Raw genomic sequence first — 22,683 nt, 5'->3', positions numbered from 1 at the left:
AGACCTTAAAATTGAGTGGGGAGGGGGAGAGAATCTGTAAGGACTATGGGAAGGAGAATATGATCAAAACATGTTAAAATTTAAAAATTGTTTTAAATAGTAAGAAAATATAATAAAAAAGAGACTGACCTAAAAAAAATGAAAAAGAAAGAAAGGTCCATAAGGAAACTGCTATAAGGAACTGGAATTTTGGTGACATTTTTAGTTGATGCTAGGTGATGACTCGGTGAGGGGTAATGATGGGATGCCAACCTCAGCGTCAATCTCATATCTGTAGGATTAAATTGTATGCCAGATGGTCTGAGGCTACTTGTGCTCTCCTGTATTACATGTGTGATCTCTTTGTAGAGTTGTTATTTTTAGTAAAATAATACCCAACATTCAGAAGTTGATTGGACTTTCTATAAAGATACAGTCATAATTGGTGCTGAAATTACACTATATCTTTCATGTCCCTCCTTCCACTGTTATCCTCTCTTCTCCCTCCCTCCTTTTATTTTCCATTAAAAAGGTAAACACATCAAGGCTGAGGAAGGTGTCTGACCATAGGTAATGGGCTCCAGAAAGCCAGCTCATGCACCAAGGATCAATCCTGATCCCACTGCCGGGGCCCCTCAAACAGACCAAGCTACACAGCTGCCTCACTTATGCAGAAGGCCTAGTCCAGTCCCATGCAGGCTCCACATTTGTCAGTCTAAAGAGTTCATAAGTTCCTATGAGCTTGGTTCAGTTGTCTCTGTAGATTTCCCCATCATGATCTTGATCGCCCTTGATCATATAATCCCTCTTCCCTCTCTTCAACTGAACTCCCAGGAGGGGTTTGGTCCTTACTCAACTGAATATACTAGGCTTTGCTGACTCCCCGTGGGAGGCCTTGCCATTTTGGAGGAGGGGATTGAGGGTGAGTCAGGGGAGGGGAGACTGGGGGAAACAGGAACAGGGATGAAAGGGGGATCTGTGGTTGGTATGTCAAATGAATAAAAAAAATTTTTAAAAAAAGGTGAACACATGCTTGGCTTAAGGGTCATATGAAAAGCAGCTGTGAACCTATTAGTCCTACTAGGGAGAAGTATGAGGTCCATAAAGTGCTCTGCCTAGACAACATGGAGTCAAGAGCTAGGACTGATGGGGGTTTAGAATGAAGAGTGATGAGCTCAATAGTCACAGATGTCAGAATGCTCATCAGGTCACCATCCATTTTCTTTGCCTACTTAGCTATGATTATGATGTGTCTGATCAGAGAGATTCAGTGCTTCTAAGCTCACACATTGTATTTCAGCAGGTACACCCCAACATTTTTAGCCAAGGGCAGGGCCAGAATGAAGGTAGGAAAGGCTATACTTTCAATTCTCCATTACCTCAAACAACCTTATCTTATAATATGCTAAAGGTATGCATTTTCTCCATCTCATGGAGCGTGATGTGGAAAGGCAGCTTGAGCTTTCCATTGAAGACAGCTTAAGAAAACTGACTGGTCACTATTCTCAGACTCGTCGCTTGATACATCATGTATTCCTCCAGTTTAAAGAATGACATAAAGTAGACCAGCAAGTTGGGTCAGCAGGAAAAGGCCCTTGCTGTCAAGCCTCATGTCCTGAGGTTAATGGCTGAATCGTACAAGGGATGAGAGAACTCACTTCAGCAAGTTTCTCTCTGACCTGATGGTAGAGCCTCAGTCAGATGACATTACTTCAATGCCCTCCTTCCTGGCATCTATCTGTATTAGTTACTTTTTTGGTTGCTGTCACAAATACTAGACAAGAAGCTATGTAAGGAAGGAAGGATTTGTCTTGGCTGTTTGAGAGGATCCAGACCCTATGGTGGGGAAGTCATGACAGCAGATGACTTTATGATCTGGGAGCATACAACAGCTCATCACATCTCACATACAGCCAGGAAACAGACAAAGGGGAGTGTTGGTATTCTGCTGGCCTTCTCATTTTTCTCTTTTCTTTATTGGAGACTCTAGTCCTTAGGATGAAGATCGTCAACCTCTTCAGTAACTCTTCTCTGGAAATATTTTCACAGAAATGCCCAAAGGTGTGTTCTCTAAGGAACCTTAGATCCTTCTGAATTGACACTAAAAATGAACCATGCATCGTCATAATAATGAGTTCATAGCTTGATAATAAGAGGCAGCTTTTACATTCAACTAGCCCCTATGATTCTGTAACAAACTTACTTTAAAAAGTTCTTGACAGTAAATTTCAATCATTTCTATTATGGGGCTGCTTGCACTTGGGTGAAGAAGGGCTGTTTAAAGAGAAATGAGAAGGTGGAGCCAAAGAATGTCCAATAAACTTCCCTTGCACACCTGGACAGCACGACACTAAAACAGGTAGAGAATCTGTGACTTTTTTTCCAGAATGTCTTTGTGTTTGAGAAATCCCCAGGTTGTCAATTGCTCTATACTAATCTGTGCTAACCAACTCTCTTCCTTGGAATGCACATTGAAGAAAACAAAACCGCAGCCGTCTTGGTAGTGGCAAGCAGCAATCCACAGTTAGTGTGAGCTGAGCCAGGTGCCAAAGTGACTCAGAAGTGATGGTACACAAAATAAAAAGCAATTGTCAACAACCATTACAAAAGAAAGAGCTAAACAGCTTAAAAGTGGAATACACAAAAGAATAAAAGGAAGAAAATGTCTGACTACTCAAAGAAAAATGCATTCCATCATCTTAATTGCCTAAAATTGGGAGTTTAAGGGTTTATTATTTAAAAGTTAAGCCTTTTATGCATAAAAATTACAGTGAAGGTCTGAACAAAGTGTTAAGCAACTAGGGGCACTTTCTGTTAGCCTCAAATTACCTATGAATACAACATACATTGAGCATATGAGTTTAGGACCAAAATGTTTTAATTACTACACAATGTGTTCTTTGTCCTTCTACCTGTACATAGATTTGTTCAACATCTGCTGCCCAGGAAGAGGTCCTCAAATTATATAATTACATTTTTCTCTCTCTGTAGACAAGGATGTTACCCTGAGAAGTGGATCTGGAAGCAGAAAGACACAATTATGTTACTGCCCAGTGGCCAAGCATAACTACCTGACCAATTCCTCCAGTTGAGACATTGCCAACTGAATACTGTTGCCTACTTTGTGTATCCACACTCAGAAGAATGAGATCAAGACAGATTAGTATGGTACAAAGGGTCCTGGTCAAAGTTCCCTAGGACATAATTCATAGGGCTTGACTTTAAGGAATATATGGGATCCTCCTGAGAAATTTCTATTATTTCCATATGTCTACCTGCTTCATTTTCAGAGTGCATACCAGTTACCTACCCTACTAATATCAGTATTACAGAGAAAATTAGAGCCATAGAGAAATGTAGGGAAGTCTTTACATATGCTCACAAAAATGGTTTACCAGAAATATAATGAAGAATACTTTACAATATGTAAGGTTTTTTTCTATCAAAGAAAACCTTCAGTTTCTTCCTGGAATTTGAACATCTGTATTTGGACTCTTGCTTTTCTACATCTCTTGTAAACACATTGTCATCTTTTTGATCTTTACATTGTTAGCACCATTCCCAATTTACTAGGAAATGGTCTTAGATCAACTTTTCAGGGATGGCCTACGGCTGACTCTTCTCTTTACCGCCATAGCTGCTGTCTTAGTCCTGCTCCCCCCACAGTTATAAATAACCCAGCTGTTACCCTTTGGCCATACATATCTCCTCTCGAGTCTGTTAGTATAGAGGAGACAAGCTTATCTTCATCATCTGACTTCTTCTCAGAGAACTTTATCTCCAGGGCCTACCATGTCATACAAATTTTCCCAGTAGTGGGGGAATAGATAATTTCTTTGGATGTCTTTCTGTTTTTAAATTGTTGCCATTAAAAATTACACATAATTCAAATTTTCATGTTCATAAATACCATTTTGTTGGTGTGTGTTTAGTTATTTACATACCACTGTAGCTTTAGTCTGTAGTGTCTTACAAAGGTTCACATATCAGAGACTTGATCATCACTTTTTTTTTTTTTTTTTTTTTTTTTTGGTTTTTCGAGACAGGGTTTCTCTGTGTAGCTTTGCGCCTGTCCTGGAACTCACTTGGTAGCCCAGGCTGGCCTCGAACTCACAGAGATCCGCCTGGCTCTGCCTCCCGAGTGCTGGGATTAAAGGCGTGCGCCACCACCGCCCGGCCCTTGATCATCACTTTTGTGCTAGTCAGAGGCATTAGAACCTTCAAGAAGTAGAACATAATGGGAGATCTTTTGGTCATTGGGAACAAGATATTCAAAGTGATAGTATGATCTCAGGCTTTACTATTACTTTTTCATCTCCTGGCCATGAGGTCAATGGGTTCGTTTTCCCATGTGTTTTCTGCCATTACCATCCTGTTTTATCTCCCAGAGACCAAGAAGTACTGGGTACCCTTGACTGTGGCCTGGAGCCTACAAAGTGTGATGTACCACCAGCAGCCTATCCTTTAATAAGCTGGTAGTTGAAGGAATTTGCTGTGGTGAGTGAAAGCACACACATACACACACACAACAGTTGCTTTCTTTCACACTATGGCACAGAACTGCCATTTCACAGATGTTAAGGCCTGCAAACCCTGAAATGTTTATTCTCTGACTCTTTACAGAAAATGTCTATGTGTTCTCATAACCATATGGTGTGACTCTCCTTTCTTGCTTACCATTCTACTCACTGGTATACTGTATCATGCTAAATTCATTACTCTGCAAACTTCCATCATTTGTATACTGATTTCGTTTGTCCTTGAATGCTATTTCTCAGAATATCCCATGACTTCCTAAGATCATTCTAGAACCTAATTGTACTTTTCCCATGGAGACCTTCCTTAGTCATCATATAGAAAATAGCACTGCTACAAAAATGAGAATTGCAACCAAGAAATCTCTTTCTAAGACACAATGCTTGGTTTACCTAATTCAAAAGCTTTTTTCTTCAGATGTTGAAATAATTGTTAAGAATTCACATTCTCTTATTTATTTAATTTGTATGGGTATTTCACCAGAATGTATGTTTTATGCACCACATAGCACATTGGTCACCAAGGCCAGAAGGTGTCTGACCTTTGGGATTGTAGTTATAAGCAGTTATGAAATGCCCTGTAGGTGCTGGGAATCAAACCCAGGTTTTCTACAAGATCAGCCAGTGCTCTTCAACACTGAACCATCTCTCTATCCTCCAAAGAATCAGTGTTTGAGCTCAAATATTTAATATTTAATGACTCTGATTTACCGTGGAGGACAAAATAAGAATAAATATGGTCATTTCTTCTCTTATTCAAAATTTCCAAGAACTCAGTATGGGACTCTAAACAAAGAATTTAGTGAAATGTAGTCTCAGTTTTTCTTTCAATTGAGTTAATGATTATTCTCCTGAGTCTGTTTTACAAATATGATTGACAAAGAGTACAACAATGATATTAAAAAACAAAACAAAACTGAAGAGTAGCCAAATATCCCTGCAACATATTATGGAATACACCACTCCTCACCAAAATTTCATTTTTTCCTCATAATTTATACAAGTAAATCATTGTTTTGTTTCTCTAAAACTTGCTATATGTCTATCTGGCAATGATACCAATATATGAGCTATTATAAAATATTATCACAAGCTAAGTGACTTAAAACAACAGAAATCCAATGTTTCACAATTTTGGAGGTTAGAAGTTCAAAATAAAATTGCAATTCTCCTTCTGAAGCCTGTAGGGATTTCTTTCTTGTTCCTGGTAATTAGCTAGCAGTTCTGGGTTTTCTTAGCGTGCAGAGGCATAACTCTGGCCTCTGTCTCAATGTCCTAGGGCACCCAAATCCAAATCCCTCTGTGTCTCTGTCTTTATGTGGATATATTAAGAGTATCATATTGGATTAAGAGCCTGTCTTACTTCAATATAATCTTAACTAATTATATCTGCAATAGCTCTTTCCCAAATAGTTCACATTGTGAGATAGTAGAGATGATCAATAATCACTATTTTCTGGGGGTTGAGTTCACACTTTAATTCACTTTAGTGTCCAAATATATAGGGAGCAGGATTTCTTCCCTGCAATTCATTTTTATGAACAGAGAGTGTACTTCTTACTTATGCCAATTAAGATTCTTAGACATGTACTTGTTAGTTACTATTGTAAATAATATTTATTTGATGACTGGAAACTCTTTCAGTGACGTTTATATTGTTCGATAAGGCACTGTTTGAATTCCAAATTGAAGAGTAGAAATGAGCAACTAGTGACTTAAGTACCTATCATTTACAGGGCATCATATACTTATGACCACCTAGTCAGTTATTAATGGAGTCTTTGGAATCATTAGATGACTAAGATAGAATCTCATCAGTTTGTTCCACAGCAGAACAAAGCTCACTGTGTTAGTTAATTTACTCACCACTCTTACCAAATACCTGACAGTGGGTGACTAACTGCTTTAACTAACAGTTTGAGGGGATACAATTCCAAATCCTGGTAGAGTAAACATGATGATGAGTGCATAGGCAGCCAGCTATATTCCAACTATAGTTAAAAAGTAGAGAGTGATGAACATTGGGACTCAGTTACCTTTCTCCTTTCTTACTCTTTATTTAATCTGGGACTCCAGCCTATGTAGTGGTGCTGCCTACAGTCAGGGTAGGTCTTACTTTCTTAAGCCTTCCTGGAAATGTGCTCATAGACATACCCAAAGGAACTTCTCTAACATGATTCTGATCTAGTAGACAATCAGGATTAACTAGCATATTCAGGAAAGGTACTTATCCGAAGCTCTTTTAGTAGAATCCAATGCTCCAAATTCTTTTTTTATTAGTATATATTAATTGTTCAAAGTAATGGGTGTCATCATGACATTTTAACAGTTCTAGATCTCAAAATGTATCTGTGTGATGGGAATATATCAGCCATTTAATAATGTAGTACAATAACCAGAAGGCAAGCTTGAGATTTATGTACTTGGAAAAAATTAAAAAAAATTGGCTTGAAGTAACTTATACTTTTTAAACCATTTATGTAACACACTGATATCAGTTGTGTATTAATATCTCTACAAAACTGTGCAAACCTGCAGTTAAAAAGACTGATAATATACAAAAAGGTCCTACTAGTTTAAAGAGAGTAGTGTACATCTAAGGGTAGACAAAATCTCCTGAAGTTCTGTAAGAAGGATAATTACACAGAGTATAAATTATGAGTTTATAGATGAAGGCTATTTCCAAATACCTATGACCATGGCAGTGGGAAAACAATCCTGGTCTGTAAATATTGAGTGAAATCCAAGTATGAGGTTGACAAATGGGAAGACAAAATTTTAAAGAGCAAGATAACTATAGATGAATGTAACCTAAAGCCACAGTCTTCAGAGGATGGAGGAATTATCCATGTGAAGTAGAGATTTTAGAGTCCACCTACAAAGCAGGAAGAGATCAGAGGTGAATGTATTCCTGAAAAGATTCAAGAGACATGATATGCAAAATTTATTCTCTTTCTGCTGAAAACATTTTCTAATTGTGCAATGCATAGGCAGCAGGAAACTAGTCATGTGGGTAGAAAGTGTCAAAAGCAAGATCCAGGGGATCTAACCAAAGCATCTGGATCTAGAAAAACAGTACAAGAAACCAACAACACCCAAAGCTGAAGAAAGGTGAACACCTGAACATGAGCATGTTTCACACATTCACAGGGAAGAACTCCAGCAGCTGACTAATAATGAAAGCCATATTGAGAAGTTGGTGATTGAGAAGAAACATCAGTGACTGACTGTATACCACATAGAAGATAAATAAGTCAGTCACGCCCTAGGAAGTGAAACATGGAATAAAAAATGCAGAGACTCTTGAAACACTGCAGGATCCATTGCCATAGAAATATATAATCTGTGATAACCAGTTTATAACAAAAACTTGCCAGACATTCATAGAAACATAAAAGAAAAGCAAAGACAGGACATAGAAACTGACTTCTAGTAGTCTCAGGGGCTAGAGTTAACTGATAAAACTTTGATCACAGCTACTATACATATGTTCAAAGAATTAAAGGAAGTATTATGTTCTAATTGAAAACTTAAGGGAATTTAAACAAATAAATGGGGAAAAACAATCTAACTGAAATTTTCAATAAATCAAAACTTCATCAGGGCTAAAGAGTGGATTGGAAATGATAAAGACTCAACAACCTTAAAGATCTGTCAACACAGATTATTCAGTTTGGAAGACAGTAGAAACAGAATGAAAGCAAACACACAGGACCTTAGGAACTTACGGGAGAATATGTCAAGTTTTAAGATAGGCAATTGATGCTTACAGAGGAAAGAAAAGATTAAAAACAATCACAGCATTTTACAAAGTGGCACAATTTCTCCCCAGATTTGGAGGCCGACATTAAATCCAGGTCCAGAGAGGTTAATTAGCTTCAAGTGGGGTTGAAACAAAGAGAGCCATTCCTAAACACACTACTGTTTTAACTCTGGAAATACAAACTAAAACAAACTCTTGAACTCAGAGAAGCCATATGCAGGAATTTGAGGTGAGGTGCTTGGGCTGACTCTTGATTCCTATGGAACCCAGTTGACACTGGAATGTAAAATGACCAAGTAAAGAAGGTAGCTGATGATGAAATCTACATTTAATGAAGCTACTCTTATAAACTGAATATGAAACTGAAGTATTTCAGGTAAACAGAGAGGAAATTTGTTACTAGTAGAGTTATATTCCAGATATGGAAAGTAAAACGAGCTCAGGTTACATAAAAATGTTCTATTAAATTCTTCAATTAGAATAACTGAATTGAAAGTAAACAATAAACTTACTGACAAGCTTATGTATGCAAATGTTGTATATGCATATATATGTACATATGTACATATTAAATAGTTTAAAAGCTGGCGATCAATAAAAATAGGTTTTTTTCAACCAAATATACTTGATGAATGGATTAGGTTAAGTTTAAACGTATAGTTCAGTCCTAAAGTAATCATAGAAAAATAATGTAAAGATATAACTAGAAAATTCCCCAAATTGAAATAGATTTTTTTAAAGGTTGATTAATAAGCAAGGACAAAACCTAAGTATGATGATATTCTACTGGAGAAAAGAGGAAGGTTCCACAGTGAAGGAAGTTTAACAAGGTAGCAATAAATAATAAGTTTACAGATGCTTAATAATACATCTTCAGGCCTGCACAGAGAGCTCATTTGATAGAGCTCTTGTAAAGTAAGTGTGCAGACCTGAGCTAGATCCCCAGAATCTGCATTAATAATACAAAGCCTTGCATGGTGGCTGGAGCAGTGTGGGTACATAGAGCTTGGGTCTGCCATCTAGCCCACTTAGTGACTTCCAGGTCAGTGAGAAACCCTGTCTAAAAACCAAGGTAGATGGTGCTAAAGGGAAACCACCTGAGCTTCCATGTGCATGTACACACATGCATCTATGTGTCTACACACATGTGGAAACATATGGACACATACATACACATAGAAATGTCTGAAATAAAATTTGAGGTAATTCAGAAGGGGAAAAGACACATGTATAAGCAGCAATGCATAGGAAACTTTATTACACTCTCTGAACCTGAATAGGACAGAGGGGCAAAAAAATAAATTAATAAGAAAATAGAAGATGATAAGGAGACCACTAACATAAGTAGCAATCACAGAATACCTCACAGAATAACTCTGAAATACATATTCCATTTATGGACAGGGAGAGTTTTCTCCAAGATAAGCAGTATGTTGGGAAAAGTATCAAAGACCTTTGGAGTATGCTATCTGACCAAAGTAGAATTAGATTAGAAACTAGTAACAGAAAGATGTCTAGAAAATCATCAAGTATCTATAGTATTAATAATATACTTTTCTAAATTCAATGGAAGAAAAGAAGTAGTCAAAAATGATTTAGAAATTAATTTTGAATGAAATAAATTTGAACTTGTGAGGTTCAGCTTAAGTGGAATTTATGGGGGAAATTCATAGCCTTAACTGTACATACTATGAAAGGAAGAGAGGCTAAAAATTAATTACATAAGCTACAACTATAAAAGGGGAAAAATGGATTCCCAAAGATGTCTGTCCTCTAATCCCCAAAAATGTTCAGATGTGTAATTTCAGATGGCAAAACAACAAATAAACAAACAAACAAACAAAAAACCCTCACTGATGTGAATTATAAACTGGATCCTTTGAGATTATTATGGGACATCTTGATGGGCCCGCGTGATCACATGGGTCTTCAAAGATGGACGTCTTTCTCACTTGAGATGTGAGATAGAAGAAGACAGAAGGGAGATCAGTGACTCAGCATCGCTGGCTTTAAAGATTGGGGTGGGGGTGGGAGTCTACAAGCAAAGAATGTGTGAGTTCTAGAAGCCAAGAAATAGGCAGATATGAGCTTTAGACCTACAAGGAAATGAATCACTCCGTGGAGTTCCTTGAAGGGAATGCGGAGCTGTTGATACATTAATGTTAACCTGGTGACACTTGTGTCATACTTCTGATCTATGGAATTATATAAGGCTGAGGAATGGTTCTGGCCACATTAAAGCAAGAGACTGAGTTTGGATTCTCCAGCACCCAGATACAAATCTGCACATTGTGATGTGTGCCTGTGATTTCATTACTAAAGAAACAGAGATAAAAGAATCCCTGGAGCTCACTGGTCAGCCGAATTGGTGAGTTCTAGGTTCAGTGAATAACCCTGTCTCAAAAAATAAGGTAAGTAGTGACTAATAAAGACCCCTATGTTGACCTCTAGCCTCCACACACATAGTGTACACATATCTACAGACACATGCAAACAGGTACATCATACATACACACACACACACACACACACACACACACACACACACACACTAATACACACACAAGCAAACATATAAATACACAGTGTTTGCAATGACTGATAATGATTGAACTCTGACTTTCACACCCATGTCATACACATGTACCCTCACCTACACATGTTTACATAAATACACCACAAATACAAACACACACATACAAACCACATAAAGTAATAATATTATATTATTCCGAGTCCATGGAAATTTGTTATGAGAGAAACAGAAATTGAATGGACTGACTTTCAAAAGGGAGAATGAATTAGAACACCTACTGCAAAGAGAGAATTGATGTAACTCTACAACTTATAATATGCAAAAAAGAATATGACAGACATTCTATGGCAGCACTGTGATAATTCAAGTAACATATACAAGTTCTCTAAATAGCGTAAATCACCCAAAGGACTTGTAATCATGTCTTTCCACAAAGAAAACTATAGGACCAGAGATCCTACTGGTAAATTCCATCAAATATTTAGAGAAAGAACAGAATTCTAATTTGACACAAAATGGCTTGTGAGGTAGGAGAGAAAGGAATACTTCCCAACTCTGCTATGAGACTATTTTTAGACTACTGCTATACCAAACACACCAAAAGACAGATGTTGTGGGTGGTATGTAAAATGAAAAGTTTAAATAAGTTTTAATAAAAGATAGATGCATCCTAACTCTCTCATGAAGGGAGACACAAAAACCCTTCACAGGATATTAGCATATCAGATTCTCAGCATCCAAAGAGACAGCATATTTCACTGGAAAAACTCTTTAGCAGATGAGGAACTTGAGTAGTTCCTTTTCCCGATGTAGGTTATGGCTAAAACCCCCTCCTACTCTGTAGGAAGAGAATCAGTCTTTTATCCAAGACTGGTAATAGATGAACATTGTATATCTTCATAATTTCTATTTACTCTATTACTGCAAATTCTAGAATTTCCACCCATTAAGACAACTATTAGAAAAGATGATTTTTTTGAACCAGGGATAATGGTATAGTTAGGAAGTTCTAGGAAAATATCTTCTTAAATGTTCTCACTAGAAATAATAATTGAGTTTATCAACATCAGAGTCTAAGAGGTCAACATACAAAAAAAACAATAGTTTTTATGCAATAGACACAAATATTCAGAAAAAAGTAAAAATACAGTTGTACTTAAACAATGCATAAACCTACTTCATATATAGGGATAAATGTAACAAAACTGAAGAAATATATTCAAAACCATAGTCCATTGCCGGTAACAAATCAAAGAACAGCAAAATGCACGGGGAACAAGGCAGTTCTACAATTGAACCACATATTCCATGTGATTATGTAAGAATTTTAGCAGCATTTTTATTAAGGTAGAAATTTACTAGCTCATTCTGTAAGTTATAAGGAAATGGGAACAACGTATAAAAGCCAAAACAATGTTTAAAAAGAAACTATGGATAACTTGCCTTATCTGTTTTTAAATTTCAACCATAAATCTAGGGCAATTAACACAATATGGAATGCACTCGGGAGGCAGAGCCAGGCTGATCTCTTTGAGTTCGAGGCCAGCCTGGGATACCAAGTGAGTTCCAGGGAAGGCACAAAGCTACACAGAGAAACCCTGTCTCAAAAAACCAAAAAAAAAACCCTCCAAAAAAAATTGGAATTAATGAAGGGTAGACACATAGGCAAATTCTACAGAATAGAGATATTCTCAAAGATGACTAACACACACATCATCATTAGTTGAGTTTTGCCAAATGATGTAATGTAACTAAAAGGGGGGGGGGTACTACTCTTTCTACGGGTAGTGCTGGAGCTGTTAGCCATTCGTATAGGAAAAAATATGGACCTTGGTATAGTAACTCATTACACAGGATAGATCTCCAGATAGAAGAAATGATAAAATTTACGATGGAAACTTGGGAGAAATGCCAGGTATACACCTTTAGTTCTTGCACTCAAGAGGCAGAGGCAGGCAGATTTCTGTGAGTTTGAGACATCCTGGTCTACTTAGTGAGTTCCAGACATCTAGTGCTATAAAGAGACCCTGTCTCAAAACAAACAAACAAACAAGCCATACTTAGAAGAAAACTTTTATTGTATTTAAATACAGAAAAAAAATAGCATGAGATATGCAAATATTATGTTGGACACACACCTGTAATCCTAACACTCAAGATGTAAAGGAGGATCAGAAGTTTGAGGCCATCCTCAACTACACAGGGAGAATGGGCTCCCCGTGTCTTAAAAACATATGTTGGTATTGTGAAACATAAACATTGGTAAGTTTTTGTTTTTGTTTTTGTTTTTCGAGACAGGGTTTCTCTGTGTAGCTTTGCGCCTTTCCTGGAACTCACTTGGTAGCCCAGGCTGGCCTCAAACTCACAGAGATCCACCTGCCTCTGCCTCCCAAGTGCTGGGATTAAAGGCGTGCGCAGCCGCCGCCGCCACCACCACCTGGCGCATTGGTAAGTTTTATATTAATAAAAGTCAAACTATCATTGAGATATATCATTAAAGTAAATGGGAAAAATCATGTTCTGGGAGATAAGTATGTTCCATGCAGATACCTTAGACAGATGAGGCTTCTGTCCAGGATATAGAAATAATGCCTACAACAAAGTATTAAGAGAACCTATATAATATGATTTTAAAAAGTGGATAGAAGACCTGAACAGACACTTCCAGGTAGACAATGGGCTCATGCAAAGAAATACAGCATCAGTGGCTTCCAGGGCAATGTTGACTAAAACCGCTATTAGACATTGCTACACACTTTCTTGAATGGCTGAACTCCAAAAGGCTGACAACAACACCTGTTGGTAGACACTGCACAATTGGAACTCTCCCACACTGTTGGTAGAAACATATAATCCTACAACTACCATGGGAAATAGCTCATTTTCTTATTTATATAGGTCAATACACACTCACCATATGACCCACTATTTTCATTTCTAAATATTTCCATGAGGAAAATGGGTATCCATATTCACATAAAAACTTGCACATGAATGCTTTTATGATTCGAATCTTAAAAGTTCCTGTGCTGAAACTATCCAAATATCCGCTGACAGGTGAATAGATGAAGAAACGTGATTTACACATACAGCGAAATGCTATTTTACAGCAATGGGTGCAACCATGTATAACTCTCAAGGAAGTATGTTAAGTGAAAGAAGCAGGACACAATAAAGCACAGAGCAGATGGTTCTGATCTTCTAAGATTGTGCAGAATGCCAATTAATTTATTGAAAGAAAACCAAGGGTAGGCATGGAGGAAACAAAAATGACTGTATAGGGATACCAGGAAACCATTGTTTGAATGATCATTTTCTACTTCTTGATTGTGGTGGTTTCACAGTTCTATGTATCAATGAGATCTTATCAAATTGTTCAAGTACATTTGAGAAGCATATGAAAAATTTAAGCCTCTGCCCTCTCTCCTCGAGTTATATGTAAGAGCCATCCCAGCTGAGTTTGGGACCTCCTGTTTGTTTACACTCAGTCTTCTGCTGCAACATTTTCTGTGGTCCTGTGGACTATTCCAGTGTCATAATGGAATGGAAGAGTCCAAAACCAAGAGATGAGCATAAGCCTGCATCAACTCAGTGCAGGTGTGACTGTCAAGTTCCGTCCGTAATTGACTCATTGATAATTCTCCTTTATTTGGACCACTGGCACACAAGGTCTACCTTAACTGCTTCATTCTTTTCACTGGAGTCACCCACTTGCATCAGGGATAAAATGAATCGGTTATACTGTTTGGATGTGATCAGTTCATCTCTTTTTTTAAAGATGAGGAGACAGAGCCTCAAATTAAAGAATAAAATTGATGGGTCAAATAGAGATGAAGCTTCCTACTTCCTTATATTTAGTGCTGTGTCTCTTTCTTTGTTTATTTTATACCCAGTAAACACAGGTTTTAAGACAATCTGAATCAGGAATTTAAACACATGCATACACGCGAGAGAGAGAGAGAGAGAGAGAGAGAGAGAGAGAGAGAGAGAGAGAGAGAGAGAGAGAGAGAGAGAGAGAAAGAAAGAACTTATCCAAGAAAATATGGGAAGTGAGGTGAGAATGCTAATCTTATCCCCTAACACAGTGCTAAGTTCATCAAGCCTAATTTAATCAAATTACCTTTACTAGTTCTCCAGGTAAACTTTCACTGCATTAGCATTCTTTTAATGGCCAAGGTGCAGCTTTTTCATTTTTTCTGTTCCTCCCAGATTTGGAGGAAAGTCCAAGACTCTGACTTTGGACAACTAAACTACTTGTTTGGTTGATGCTCAGTCCCCCTTAACAATAAATCCAGCAAATGTCCCATCATATCTACAAGGCACAGTTCTTATGCTGTCATACTACCTTTATATTTTGACTCTGGCATCACTGATAATTTCTTCTGTATGTTGGTGTGAAAGTCACAACATATATTCTCTTCATCAAATATTTTCTATTTCAACACCTGTGCAATTATAAGGTGTAAACTATTCCCACATGCCACAAGAGCTAACGATAAATGCAGAATTATTGTGAAGAATTTCAACTTGGAAATTGTCATGTCACAGCCCTTCAGTTGGGGAAGAATAAAAGTCATTCTGACATTATCTATAGTTAGGGATCTGAACTTGGAGCTATTGCTGATTCCTTATCTGTTGGAGAAATGGGTAGAACAAATGTGACTTCAGTGTTGTTGAACATTTTATTAATGGGGGAAAGCATCACTTCAGTTGCAGAAACCTACAGAATCATGAGTTGATTAGTAGTTCAGTGACAGAGTCCCACCGTGAACCCCCTGATTTTACATGATGTTCTGTAAGATATGACAGCAGCCTTCACACAGAGCAGCATTGCTAGCTCTAAATCTTGTTAACATGAGAAGTTGGGGAGGTTGAGTTTATCCTATACTTATTCTTATTTTGTACCAGAAGTAGAATTTTGGAGAGATCTACTGACCTTTATTTTCACTTGTAGTATTTTTCATTCAATTAGAAATTTACAAAAAGAAGACTCTGACTTTGGACATTTGAAAATTTAAAGAGAATGGTAAAATTATAAAGAAATGAACTTTCTTTTTTTCATAATTAAGAAACACAAAGACTGTTGTTTTACTTGCAGGCAGTTCTGGGTAGCTCTTTCAAATCATGGATTCTATGGAAAGTCACTATGGAGTTAGTTTGTTGTTACTGAGCAACAGTTTATTCCAATTATTACTGAAATGTGGCTAACATACAGTTACTGGTGAAGAACAGATTTTTTTTAAAATGAACTATTAAATTCACAGCATTTTTTCTTGTTGTAAAGAGGTAGAAATTATTTTAGCAGTTGACATTTCCTAATGTTCTGAGGTCTCTTTAGACATTTCAAGTGGTCTGGGGGCATCGGTGGAGACCCAAGGATGACGAGATTTAGAGCTGTTAAATGTAGGAATGACACAATTAGACAGAATAGCTACAGAGACCAGAGTATGCACTGCTCCACTCTCTCCAAGATGCAAAGGTACACAACCTTCAAATATCCACAGGAGACATTTTCTTTAGCAAAGGCTTTGATAGGCAGTTGCTAACTACTGCATCTGAATTCCTCCCATTCTATTCTGCTTATCCAGTTTTTTAAAGCCAAGTAAAATCTATTACAGCTTATAAAGCACAGTGGAAGACAGCAAATTTTATTCCTTGATGTTTTATATGCATTTTAAGAGCAAATTTTAAAATCCTTGCTTCTAAGTTTCTTGACCCAGATCTAAGCCAAACTCAGAAAGTCTAAATCTTTCCATGTGTCCTCCCGTTTCAGACACTCAAATCTTCCTAAGATCAAAACTTACTACATAGAAATGCACTTTGAAATAACATGCATAGTATTTGGCAATAGTGACAATGATGGTAATATTTCCATCCTTTTCTTCTCTATAGTATTAAACTATAATCCAAAACATATAGGCAACAGGTACAAATTAACAAGCAAAATGCACACGCACCAAAGGAAGGGAAGTCCTGTGGTCTATGGAGAGCTAACCTTGAACCTTTATCTACAGCTAACGCACTGAGAAAGATTGTAAGAGGTCAGTTCTAAAGGCAGGGAGAGAAGCTGGTCTCTGGAATTTACACCGTGTAGTTTCAATTTCTCTCTCATCACAGAGTAACAGCTACTAGCGTTCTCCATAGCAGTTTCAGTCAGAGTGTAGAGAAATACTTGTTGAGTTTAATTGGATTGAATTAAAAATTGTCCTTTCAAAGAATCAAGTTGGCATCTCAAGTTCAAGGTCTCCAAACGATATAGGCTCTCTTCCACAGCTGTCTAATGAACTCCTGACTAGTTACAGATAAAAGGGATTAAAGCCACTCCACAGAGTACTTGCTTTAGTCTTTCACTATCTGGACTACAGACGTCTCTGATAATTGCACTGTTCCATAAAACAAAATAAGTTTAATCCTTGTACTTCCTGTTTTAGAAGTAAACATCAAGCCGTTATGATGGGTACAGGTCCCATTAGAATAAATAATAACACCTGTCAGGCAGCAACTTTGAGGAAGTCAAGACTTCTTCGAGACAGGACACGGAAAACTCCAACCCCATACAACCAAACAGCTCCTCGACACAGTGTAGCAATCTTAGCCTGGTTGCGGCTGAGCATCGAATAGTCAGTTTGCAGAGAGAAGCATCATCAGGGTGGATAGGGATGCGGTTATTCCTTGTTATAAGTATGACGCGGAGGTCATATATCAGGCAATTATACCTTTTCATTACAAGCTAACCCCTCACAGCAGGGAAGCCACGCTTATGACAGCATTAGAGAGACAAAGCCTTCAGCTCTTAAAAAAAAAAAAAAGGAAAATCCAAAAAAAGAAAAAAAAAGATTAAAAATTAAATTCATTTTCTTACCAGCACGTTGCAGCACCAACTCGCTCACGGGAATGTTGCTTTTACAGGTTTCTCTTTTAATTATCCTGGAAGCAGGGAGACAGGGAGGGGGGGCAGAGAAGAAGCAGGGTGGTTAAATTAGCGTGCTGGAATCTTTTCAGTTTGTCGCAGAGAGTAGAAAAATAAAAAAAAGGGGGAAAAACTCAGTAATTTAAATTTGCTCTCAGTTCAAGCTGCACCGCTGGGTCCCGCCCCTTCTTCCCGCTGGGTTCCATTACCTGCAAGGCTGGGACTGACAGCCACTGTTCAAACACAAAAAGGCAGCCAGCATGCTGGGACCATTCTGTCTGCTGTTTGGGTCTCACTTGTCCTGTCAACTAAGCATCACCAACGGGAAGGTGTTCTGCAGTTCCTTTTCGGGCACTCACATGTCATTCCTTACCATGGGGGCTGATAACACGTAGCTGAGGGGTTGCTTACAATTTGCTTTGTTTTTTATTCCATCTTTATAATATTATTGAAATTATATCTTTTACTAATATTTATCTTGTGCTATGTTTTATATTCTTTACTGTCTTCTTTCTCCTGCTCCAACACATATTATCTCCTGTCTTTTCCTTTACATCACAAGCATGGGCATATCGAGGAACACAATAGAAGACATATCAAAATTATAAGGGCTTTCATTTCTCTTTGGTCTTTTGGACTTTTTTCCTTTTTTTGAGTTTGTAATGTTGAGAATAATTTGTGTAAATGCATGCCCAGGACCAAGTTTCTAAAAGCACCAGAAACTTCTAAGACAGATGAAATATGGGGAAAAAAGTCTCCATAATCAAATTAAAAATGTTTACCTTAATAGTTATGAAGTGGGTAAATAACTAAAGATCAAAGAGCTAACTTTGGTTCATACTGAAAATTTAACCTGAGACATGGAAACCTTTTGAATTTTACCAACAGCAGCAAAACCCTGATACTTAAGACGTAACATGTTTCTAGTTAGCAGTGAAGAAAAGGTAGAGGAAATGCATTCTTCTTCCATGAGTAATTGTATTCCTACAAGGACTTTCTGCAACAGACTTCCTGTTGTTACCTTTCTGATCAGGGAGTTATAAACTACTTTGTGATGGATACTGTCTCAGCCCCTGGGTGTGTTCTGGTTCTTCTATAGGTGTGTCTTTATCTCCCAGCTTTCTTTTTATACTATAGTACAGCTCTGGTTCTCCTACCAAAGGGTCAAGCTGTCTATTCTAATGTAAGTATACCATGATGATCTCTGTCATGCTCTATGACCACATAGTGGTTAAGGAGTGAAAGATGCAGCTGGGGCTCAGGGGATAGCTCACTCAGCAAAGTGTTTCTTCTACAAGATGAGGACCAGAGTTTGACCTCAAACACTCATGTAAAATAAGCCATAAGCGGAACATGAGGGTCCATGTTTGCAAGCCCAGCACTGGGGAGGTCGAAAGAGGAAGAACCCTAGGGTTCACTGACCATCCAGAACAGCCCAGTTGATGAGTACTATGGTGGAAAGAGATCGTTTTTAAAAACAAAAAGTGGACTGTGTCTAAAGAATGACATTCAAGGCTCTTCTCTGGCTTCCATATGCATGCACACAACTTTCAGTGTGCACCTGCACACACGAACATGTGTGCAAGCACACACACACACACACAGATATAATTGTACATACTTTAGTACCACTGGCTGAATACATAGAAGAGAATTACTCTTGATGACAGAAGAGTGTTTAATCTAATTTTGTTTGATAATTTTTCTTCTATCTCTATCTTATCTTCTTATCTATTTAAGTGGATTGCAGCATTTCTAGAATTTTGTAAGGCCAACCATGGGCTGCTCTCATACACTTCTCTTTTCAAAAGAGAAATTATTAATGGTGTAAATTAAATAACATGATTTAGCTTCCCAAATTGTTAAAATGCTAGCTGAGTGTCAGATATCAGATATTTATGCTGCCATTCAGGGTCTATCATAAAAACAAACCAATTAAAAATATAAATGACCGAGGCAGAGCAAAACCATCCATACACACACACACACACACACACACACACACACACACACACACACACACACACATTTATACCTTGCTGAGGGTTATTTCTTCTAGTATTGTTCATAATGAATGCCTTTGCTCAATGCCCACCAGCTCCACACCATAGAGAAGTAGGGCAGGCCAAGTATACCAGAAGCCATGTTGACTTTCCAGGAAGTTAGGCAATCAACTATAATGAAACAGTGGTAAATTACACCAATGTACTAAATGTGGAACTTTGTAGCAGCACAAAATGTAATAAAACTAAGTCATACTTTGGCGTGGATGTGTTAGGTATAGATTTTTTTCAAAAGAGTCCATTTAGGCAAGATTTTATTTCCTTGAAGCAATCTATAATTTCGGTGGCTTTCCTTCAATCCCTGTATTTTAAAGAGAAACTCCTAGAAAGGAAACAAACAAACAAACAAAACATAGATAGAAGTGAAAAATGATCCAGAATTTTAAAAGTTGGTGTCTTTTAAGTATTTAAGGCTGCTATGCTAATATGAATTACTTTGTATAAATGTGAAGAATCATATACTTAGAACATGCTAGGCAGTATGTGTGTGTGTGTGTGTGTGCATATACATATATCACGTATATGGTAGCACACACTGATTTTTATACTGGATGGTTTTGTTTCATATAAAGGCAAAAATAATGTTTATAGTAAGCAATATACCAAGTTCAATTATTTGTATATTAATCTTAAACAAAAAATACTGACATTGAATTTTTTTTTTTTTTTGGTTTTTCGAGACAGGGTTTCTCTGTGTAGCTTTGCGCCTTTTCCTGGATCTCGTTCTGTAGACCAGGCTGGCCTCGAACTCACAGAGATCCGCCTGCCTCTGCCTCCCAAGTGCTGGGATTAAAGGCGTGAATTTTAGATAAGGAACATTTTCATTGGAATAAGGTCATCTAGGTCTTAGAAAATTTGTAAAACACAATTCTAGTAGGTGTTTATCCCTGTCAATTTTGAAGTAGTCATTTGGTGCTGTATGGGTGGGCATTTAAAAATATACTACATTTCATGTAGTGCTGCTGAAAACTGATCCACTTCAAAAATAAAGTCCTACTGAATTAAGGAATTGTGGGTGGTGAAAGACATCAGTGTGGCTTAGAAAGCATGGAACTGTGTCTTGAACACTAAGAAAGTTTGTTGAAAATGTATTAGACTTTCATCATCATTCTTGGCTCTTTGAGAAAGGATAGCAATGTAGCCCAGGCTGCCTCCAACTGCTGATAGTCACACTTCAGCTTCTCAAATGTTTGAATTAAAGACCTAGCCGGGCGGTGGTGGCGCACGCCTTTAATCCCAGCACTTGGGAGGCAGAGCCAGGTGGATCTCTGTGAGTTCGAGGCCAGCCTGGGCTACCAAGTGAGTTCCAGGAGAGGCGCAAAGCTACACAGAGAAACCCTGTCTCGAAAAACCAAAAAAAAAAAAAAGACACACCTAGCTTTTAGACAGATTTTATTTGTTTGTTTTCTTGCCTTATAGGTATGGAGGTCTAACGCAGCCCAGGCTAGTCTTGAACTGGCCATAGAATTGACTATGGCCTTGACTACTGATCCACTTGTTTCTGCCTTCTTTAGTGCTGGGATTACAGGTATGTTCCACCACACCTGGCCTGTATGTATTTTAAAGAAAATTCTTAAAGTTGGGCATGATGATGGATACCTATAGTCCCACACAGGAGGATTATGAGTTTAAGGTTTGCCTGAACTTCACAGTGAGTATAAGACAAGCAGGGCTACTACACAGTGATAACCTGCTTCATGAAAAAATAAAACAAAACTATTTGAGCTAATGTAATGTCACACATTATTTAAATTTTCATTCCCAAAGGAACTCAACATCAGTGTGGGAAATTAGAACAGTAATTTTATTGTTTGGCCTTTTGGGCCGTGGAATACTGTCTAATGTGTGATGTTATACCTAATGATGATAGTCACTAATACGTTTTTCCTTCGGAGAAATTATTCACTTTTCCTGTATCACTAAGCTATCATAATTAGACCCTATAAACTATATAACATGGGAATATTTATCTCAATCTTGACATCAAAAGAGTCTATTAATTTGACCCCATAGTTTTTTTTTAAATCGTATCTTCATGGTTATAGACAAGTTTTATTAAAATTATTAAATATATGACATTTGAACACAAGTAGACACATATAAACAGCAACCTGATTCTAAGAGCTTTTTACAAGCAGATTTTTGAGAGAAGGTAGAAAGAGAATTGTGGACAATTTCATTCTCAGTGATTTAGGCTATAAAGAAATTGAAAGGAAAACTGATATTTGGCCTAGAATTGAACAGAGACACCAAGGATGATATAAACTTCCATAGGTCATTTCTACCTGTAGCCATATTCTCACAGAGGAAAACAGGCTGAAAGCAAACTGCCTTTAGATTAAATCCAATTGTGAAGTAAAAGATACCTCACGATAGTGTGGACCAAATGGGTTAAGCTTTGTGTCCCCGAACTCCTGTGTTGGATACATGTGATACACAGGATGTTGAAGCATTTTTATTAATATTTAGATATACAAGACACAAAGAGAGAACACTGTAAGCTGTAGTACAAAAACAGAGTTGGACACAAAGAACACAATGGTTTATAGAATCATTCTATGCCTGGTAAAACTGGCTGTTGGAATTTCACCGAGAATACTCATCAAAAGCAAATCTATATGGCAGAGAAGATTCTAAGTGTATGTGGAATAATAGTTAACTATTTTTGACCAATGAATGATATCCAATATGGCAGGGGCATTCTGTATGGATACTGTTATAGAGGAGAAATTTTATTGCCTCTTGCATGGCTGAGAAATTGCTTTTGGATAACTAAACAAATGGAAATAAATGTACTCCAACACGCTTTTTAAACACTCCCCCCACCTGTTCACTATGTACACATGTATCACACTGCTTCAGATAGAGCACTAGGCAGTCACCAATACTGGTCTTAA

General features: G+C 37.5%; 1 protein-coding gene across 4 annotated transcripts in view; it reads right to left on the bottom strand.

The window, feature by feature from the left end:
- Celf2 (CUGBP Elav-like family member 2) overlaps window positions 1-17,830 on the bottom strand; it is an 842,930-nt gene extending 825,100 nt beyond the window's left edge. For 2 of the 4 annotated variants that reach the window (XM_052727707.1, XM_052727708.1), the window contains exon 1: window positions 17,676-17,830. The gene's annotated coding sequence lies outside the window, so the exon portion shown is untranslated. The remainder of the gene's footprint in view (window positions 1-17,675) is intronic. The other 2 variants (XM_052727705.1, XM_052727706.1) reach the window with 1 other exon arrangement.
- Window positions 17,831-22,683: the final 4,853 nt, after the last annotated feature.

Source organism: Peromyscus californicus, unplaced genomic scaffold (genome assembly GCF_007827085.1).
Source record: "Peromyscus californicus insignis strain IS unplaced genomic scaffold, ASM782708v3 Scaffold_8__1_contigs__length_139910024, whole genome shotgun sequence".
NCBI classification, from domain to species: domain Eukaryota; kingdom Metazoa; phylum Chordata; class Mammalia; order Rodentia; family Cricetidae; genus Peromyscus; species Peromyscus californicus.
Note: the sequence above shows the minus strand (reverse complement) of the source record. Positions and strands in the feature narration are given on the sequence as shown.